General features: G+C 43.0%; 1 protein-coding gene across 2 annotated transcripts in view; it reads left to right on the top strand.

Moving 5' to 3' along the window:
* Positions 1-4,501: 4,501 nt before the first annotated feature.
* LRRC8C (leucine rich repeat containing 8 VRAC subunit C) overlaps positions 4,502-8,053 on the top strand; it is a 116,153-nt gene continuing 112,601 nt past the window's right edge. For both annotated transcript variants that reach the window (XM_017891262.1, XM_017891259.1), the window contains exon 1: positions 4,502-4,677. The gene's annotated coding sequence lies outside the window, so the exon portion shown is untranslated. The remainder of the gene's footprint in view (positions 4,678-8,053) is intronic.

Raw genomic sequence — 8,053 nt, 5'->3', positions numbered from 1 at the left:
CCGGCCCTCAGGCTTCAAGTCCTCCCTGGTTTGAGGGTGGGGCTTCACTAGGGACCGATCCCCTTCTACCCAAGAGACTGTCTGCCTCCTGCTACTGTTCATGACACCCAGACTGTTCATGCCAAGGAACACCTGCAGGCCAGCACCGGGCTGTCCTCAGCACCCCCTCGGCCCCCTCCCCACTGTGCTTATCAGTGCCCAAAGTCCAGAGGGGACTCAGGTGGCAGGGGCCTGGCACGTCAGCACTGCCCTGTGTGTGTGTGTACACCCAGCTGGGCTGTGACAGCGCCCACACTTGGCCTCAACTCCACTCTGTGATTAGAGCCAACAGCAGGGAGAGGCCAGGCAGCAGGAGCAGACACCTTCAAGCCTACAGGGGCTAACAGGGGGGATTCCCAGGTCCCCTGAGAGTGCAGAGATGCCCAGGTCTGCAGCAGCAACCTGGACGGCTATAGAGGCGCCTGGGAGGGTGGGGCTCCTGCCTGCTCCTTGCTCCTACCGGCTCCGTGGAACACTGCACCACTCCTGGCCCGGCTCCACCTCAGGGCCCCTCTCTGCGTGCCCCTCTGTGCCCAACCATGCTGCCCCCACACCAGAGGACAATTCAGCCTGGCCCCATCGTGGAGGCTCCCAGGGCAGCAGACTCCAGGGGTTCCCAGGGGCAGGCTCCTCTGGGGACTATTCACCTCCTCCCCACACCTCCCCACAGTGGCAGTGGGCAAGAGCGATGACATGGGGCCAGGGTACAGAGTGGCAGAGGCTCTGGGTCTGGGAGTGGGTCCCGCCTGGCTGCAGCCAGTGCAATGGCAGCACTGCTCTGGATGGCCCACCACTGCCATCAGCTGTAAGACAGAAAAGGGCTGTCAACTTGCCTACTGGGTGTTGTTTTGATGTGGTAAATGCAGGTTTTTCAGATTGTATCTCCCCTTCCCAGTGCATTCAAAACAACTAGCAATTCAGCTACTTTCTGCCCTTCTGGATACCTGATCTCTTTTGTCTGTTTTGTAGTATGGAAGTCATTGGGCTGGGGTTTTCGATACTAGTCAGACTTAAATTTGAGTCCTGCCTCCTCACCTTCCCAGCTGTGTTATCTTAGACAAGTCAGGCAACCTTTCTACAACTCAACTTTTCTCATCTGCAAAATGGGGAAGAATAATAACCATGTTTCAAGGTGATTAAGAAAATTGAAACAACACATATAAAATTCTTAGTCATATCTGACACCCAATAGGTACCTATCACCTTATCTTCCTTCCCTTGAGTCTTCTTCTTATCCACTCTCACTCCCAATGCCTGATTATTGAGCCCTTTCTGGGGCCCTTGGTGAGATGATCACTAACAGAATCAATGGCTAATAGAGCCTGTAAGAAAGTGTCCCTGGGGAAACAATCAATATTTCTAAACTAAAATTATTGTTCCAGGTCTTATAAATACTTGGGGCTTTGGGATATTTCAGTAAAAACAATAGACTCCTACTAGATATATTTGCTAATTTAATATCTTAAGGTATGTGTGTGTGAGCTTGGATAGCAGACACATAATCGCTTGCTATGTAAAGCAAAAGAGCAAATAGTATCTGAACCTGATGGACAGAAAACCCACCATGTGTCAGCAGTCAAATATTGGACTCAAAATATAAAGCAAAAGAGAAAAATTCCCCCAATTGCCTGTAGAACTGCCCTGTCCAATGTGATCACCGCTAGCCACATGTGGCTATTCAGGTCTTGGAATGTGGCTTGTTTGAATGAAGATGCTCTGTAAGGATAAAATATACACTAGACTTCAAAAATTGGTTTAAAACAAAATAAAATAGATCAATATTTTTATATTGATTACATGTTAAAAGGATATTTTGGCTATATTGAGTTAAATAATATATATTATTAAAAGTAATTTCATTGATTTCTTTTTACTTTTTAAAATGCAGATACTAGAAAAGTTTAAATTACCTCTATGGCTTGCATCTTATTTCTACCAGGCAGTTGTGCTCTAGAATAAAGTCTAAACTTGACCTTGACCTGAACCTTAAGTCTTCAGTACCTTAGAAACATTAAGACACAAAGTCACTAAATTCAAGTCTGGAAATAGGGACAATTATTGCATACCTACTAAGAGTACAAAGATTAATAATGCAGAGTTCTTGTCTTTAAGAAAAAGAAAGTGAACTGCGGTTCATTGAACTCTACTTTGAGCCAGGATCTGAGCATCCCTGCAAGTTAGTATTATAATTTCCATACAACTCATCTCTAGCCTTCAATGCCTCCTCCATTCAGGACCCAGAAATCTTCCTGAACTGATATGAGCACAAGCATTCTCTTCCCCATTACCCTCTTTCCAACTCCAGCCTGTAACTACCATTAAAAAAAAAAAAAAAAAAAGAGGGAAGACGGAAGGGGATGTGTACTTTCTATATTATTTATTCCAGTGCCAGGACTTTTCTTTATCTTTAAATTTGTGAACTTTTGAAATCCCATTAGATCAACTGCAAGGACATAATAGTGTCCATGCTAGAAAAAGCACACAAACTGAGTTATTTACTTCTCAATCAGCTCAGCTTCTCACCATAAAGCATCAGGAGCAATTACTCTTATTTTTCTCAAAGACAAACGCAGAGCCTCACTCCTGTCACCCAGGCTGTAATGGCATGATCACAGCTCACTCCAGCCTCAGTTTCCCAGGTTCAGGTGATTCTCCCACCTCAGGCCCTGGGACTACAGGCACGTGCCACCACACCTGGTTAATTTTTTGTATGTTTGGAAAAGGCAGGGTTTTACCATGTTGCCTGGCTGCTCTCCAACTCCTGAGCTCAAGCATTCCACCTGCCTTGGCCTCCCAAAGTGTTGGGATCACAGGTATGAGCCATTGCACCCAGTCTAGATTTCTAACTGGCACCTCAAACTTATCATGTTCAAAGCAGAATTCCAGATTTTCCATCCCTTCCACATGTTCCTCTTAAACTATTTTGCATCTCAGAAAATTGACATTCCTTTCTTCCTAGTAACCAGGCTAAAAGCTTTGCAGTTATTTCTGACTCCTCTCCCTCTCTTAACCCACATTCAACCTGTCACATATTCTTAAAACTCTACTTTCAAAATGTGTTGACCAGAATTTGGCCACTTCTCACCACCTGACATCGATTACCCTGGTGCAAACCATTATGGAGTCTCCCTTTGATGACTTATAACATCCTAACTTTGTCCCCTGCAGTCTGTTCTTAGCACAGCAGCCAGAGTAACCCCGACACAACTTAGATCGCATCGCCTCTACTCAAAATTTTCCAGTATGACAGCGACAGTGACTACAGCCAAATTATCTTTGGTGTTGCCCAAAGCTCTGCACTCATTGACTCCAGCCATACTGGACTCCTTGCTGTTCCTCAAACACACCAGGGAGTCTCCCAACCCCAAAATGTTCTTTCTCCAGTAGCCACAGGCCCACCCTCACACCTCCTTCAGGTCTTTCTTCAACTGCCTCTTCGCAGGGAGGACACTTCCCTGATCAGCCTTTTAAAAATTTGTCATTGCCTTGTCCAAATACTCCCTTTCTCTGTATTATTATCCTTTGTAGCACTTATCACCAGCTGACATGTCTTCTACTCATTTTTTATTATTTGTGTCCTCTGAAATAGAATATAAACCCCACAAAGATGAGGAGTTTATTTATTTATTGCTATATTTCTAGTTCCTAAAATAGTACCTGACCCAAAATATATGCTCAATAAATATTTGTTAAATGAACGAATGAAATTTTCAGATGAGAAAAATGTGCGGGGCCTGGTGGCTTATGCCTATAATCCCAGCACTTTGGGAGACCAAAGCAGCCAGATCACTTGAGATTAGGAATTCAAGACAAGCCTGGCCAACACAGGAAAACCCCGTTTCTACTAGAAATACAAATATTAGCCAGGCATGATGGCATGCACCTGTAATCCCAGCTACTCAGGAGGCTGAGGCAGGATAATCATTTGAACCTGAGAGGCGGAGGTTGCAGTGAGCTTAGATCACAACACTGCACTCCAGCCTGGGCAACAGAGTGAGACCCTGTCTCAAAAAAAGAGAGAGAGAGAGAAATGACATAGGGAAGTTCAGTTTTAGCCCAACACCAATGGACTAGTAAGGTCAGACTGACTCCTGAGGATTAGAACTCAGGTCTGACTGACTCCTGAGCCTGTGCTCATTCCAACTCTCTATCTGGTTCTCAGGAGATAATAGGGGGCTCTGATATCCAACTACAAGAGCTGACAGGCTGTAAAGGGCCATGGGGGAAGCACACACCAAGGTTCAAGTGTAAATCCTGCTGGAAATACTGAGCTAAAACAGAACAACACTTTTGGCAGCATTGTTGACAGTCCCTGAGATGAAGGAAAGTAATTTGAGGGCATCTGCTGAAACTTTCCAGTTTTAAGACTGGCTTTCACTATTTTTCTTTCAGCTGTCGCTTTCTCAGATAATGAATGTACCATATGTCTCTATCTCCAGGTTCCCATACAAATTAGGAAACTAAAAATGCCAGATGATTAAAACAGATTTCTGCTTGTTTCCATGGGAAATCAACTGCTGGGAGCCCTCAGGAAATGAGAGGAAGAGTGTGTTCAGCTGAAGGTGTTCACTGGTGAGAACATGCACTCTGCTTGCAACCCAGGTACCAGTCCACAGACTGTTCAAAATTTTGGCCCAGGTGAGACACCGTCCTGAGCTGCCTGCCCTGTTGGTGGCCAAGTGAGACTGTAGAGATCATTGGGCCCTGTCCTACTCCCTTGTGCCTCCACAACCAGGGGGCTGGGCACTATATGCCAGGTTCTTCATGTTAGGTCCCAGCCAATGGTGCCAGGAAGATTTACTAATGACAAATAGACAGTAATGCAAGGGCCCAGCCTCATCAACCCAGTGTGAGTTCAGCATATTTTGAGCCCTCTAGCAGATCTTCTGGAAGACAGTGGGGATGTACCATCAGGGATTCTTGCTAGAAGGGTCACTTCCGGACATCTACAACTAGACAGAGTTAATTCAGGTGCGTGGGAACAGCATTCTGTAAAACACAGCCAAGTGTGCCCCAGGCAACTGTGCCAAGGATATCTCTAGGAGGCTCTGATGATTACTTGTTCCTGCTTGCCCCAGAATTAGCACCAATTTGCCTGAAAGAGATAACATTGAGGGAGGAGGTTGCAAAGAGATTTCATTATTGTCTTGACAGTGAAAATCTCTGATTTGTCTGGGGAAAATTGGTTCAGGAGCTGACTCTAGTCTAACTTGAGTGTCGATAAATCTCATTCCACCTCTTGCAAATCTAGGGGGAAAAGACAACCTTTCTTGGCTTTATTAAACCAGAGTGTGACTTGAGCTTGCCATAATGAGGCTCAAAGATGGAAACTAGGCAGTAAAGGAGAACGTAGAGTTTAAATTTGGATTCAGACAACCCTGAATGTTAATGCTTGTTCTTTAACTTACTATGAGATCTCAGGGAATTCTGAGCCACTATGAGTGCCTACAAAGTGAGGATAAGAATACCTACTCCTCAGGGAGGTTATGTCTTCATAACTTATGTTATATATGTCTTCATAAGCTTCTGTTAAATAAGCTAACATAAGTAAAAGCATTTGTTCCGAGCCTGCTAGGCAGTGGATACTCAATGCCTTGTGACTTCTCTTTTCTTTCCCTCTGTTGCTATGTTTTACTGTCAAAATTGGAAACAGATAGCTTACTGAGCAATAAATAGGCAGGGCCCTTCCTCTCCCATACACCACTATCACCAGTACCAGCAACTTGATTTTTCTCAGAATTACTATCTAGGATATAGACAGAGCAGAGAAATTCAAATCTTCACATATAACATATCCACTTACTTATAACTTATCATCTAGGCTTGATTTTTTTTTTTTTTTTTTTGCCTAGGTAGAATATTTTCAGAGAAACTAAGTGACGAAGGACACTCATGTTGTCTTCTGCCTAAATAAACAACTAGCAGAACCCTGTGAAATTAAAACCATGGTTCACAGTGCAGTCCAAATGCCTTGCCCTAGGCTAGTCAAAATATGTTGACTCCTCCTGTCTTCAGATGATTCATAGGCATGATTCCTTAGCATGAGGCTATCCTAACATGTTCTAGGTAAGCCAGATTAGAGGAAGCAGTTTTATCATTTTGTAGTCCTGGGCAGGCCATTAGTAAATCAGTTTTTCCATTGCAGCTATGCTATACAATCACGCTCCGGTGACTTGATCTATTTCTATAGATTCCAGTAATAGCTATTTAATACTGTCTCTATTCTGTTTCCACCTCAACTCAATTCTGACACTAACTACCAGAATTGGCACAGGTTAAGGGGCAGTGTCCTTCATGAGACTGCCCTCACTTAGGATGCCAGTCATGAGTCTCAGGAGGTCCCCAGGCAGCTCACACTTCTGCCCAACTGGCTTCAAATTTAGTGACTCCTATGACCCTGTCAGGTTCAGTCACTCACTAGAACAACTCACAGAACTCAAGAAAGCACAGATTTGATTACAGGCTTTTATAAAGACTACATCTCAAGAAGCGCCAAATGAAGACATACAAAGGACGAGGTCAGGGAGCGACCATACAGCTTCCACACCCTCACCCCATGGACTCAACGCATGCACCCTCTTGGTATAGCTTTATGTTCACTGATCAGGAAGCTCCCCTGAGCCTTAGTGTCCACAGTTTTTACTGGGCTTTCATTTTATATATGGTTGATTAAATTCTTGGTCAAATGATTGAACTCAGTCTCCAGCCCCCTTCCCCTCCTGGTTAGTTGAGTTTTTAACTCAGGTCAGGATGGCCCAAAGTTTGAGCACTCTAATCCCATGGTTGGTCTTACTGGTGACCAGCTTCCATCCTGAAACTACACAGGAGGCTATGGTCAGCCACTTCATTTGCATAACAAAGAGACCTCTATCACTTAGGGAATGCAGAGGGTTTTAAAAGCTCTGTAGTAGGAACCAGGAAAAAAGACCAATATAATCTTTATTTTACCACAGTCTCCTACTGAGATTTACAAACCATGCAGGATTTGAGTTTAAGTTTTTCCCTTTGGACAATGGGGAGTTACTTAAAGCAAGGGGAAATTGTTACTGAACAGCTACTCTGGGCCAGCCATTCATTATATATGTGTTGAAAGCAGCACTTTGGGAAGATAAATCAGATGACAGCATGGAGAGTGGGTTGGATAAAACTAAAATGGGAAGACTGGGAAGGAGATAGTGGCCACTAGGTAGGCATAAAGTGATGAGAGTAAAACTAGAGGAGAGACATGGAAATGCAAAGGGAGGAAAGGAAAGGTTTGAGAGAGATTTTGAAGGAAGATTTCATCTTATATAAAGTTTTGTCACCATTACAAAATACTACACAATGGTTAGAGTAGTTAAAACTGCTTGAAGAGTTAAAACTACTTTCTAAAGATAGCCAAGTGATATAGATAAAGTGTCTCCTCTGTGATTTACAAGACCTTAGTATTTTATCTCTTGAACAAACTTCAGGACCCCATCTCAATCTTTAAAGGCATACTCCCATTGGTTTCTGGACAGAAATATTGACACCTCTTGTCTTCAAATGGCTGAACTGTTTGTTTTAAAATTAATATTGCCCAATTTTACATTTCAAACAGCCTTTTGAAGTTTGCTTTAGAGTACAAGGCCCTCCCTACTCTGTAGATCACAAATGTATGAAGGATTTGGAGAGATCTTGAGATGCATCCCTGTATAAATCATGTAAAAAAGAACATGTAACACTGGTGTGTTAAAACTAGCTATTTCTTCCTGCATGTGATTTCAGTAAACAATGAAAGTCTTTTTTCAAAATTATTGGTGTGTAGCCATTTTTCTACATCAGTGACTAGGACATTGCCTCATTCATATCCACAGAAGTTCTACAATATTACAGATACTTTAGATAAGAATTTCTCAAAAATACAATTTCCTGTGTTTAAATTTGGGGTGGGGGAAAGAAATGATTATTTTAGTGTATCATAGGTGATATATTAAATTGAAATAAAAATGTAGAAACATTTTTAAGTTATATTTGTTTTATATTTATATAAACT

The sequence above is a fragment of the Rhinopithecus bieti genome, unplaced genomic scaffold (genome assembly GCF_001698545.2).
Source record: "Rhinopithecus bieti isolate Rb0 unplaced genomic scaffold, ASM169854v2 scaffold_19858, whole genome shotgun sequence".
NCBI lineage: Eukaryota > Metazoa > Chordata > Mammalia > Primates > Cercopithecidae > Rhinopithecus > Rhinopithecus bieti.
The sequence above is the reverse complement of the archived record's forward strand: the minus strand, read 5'-3'. Positions and strand labels throughout refer to the sequence as shown.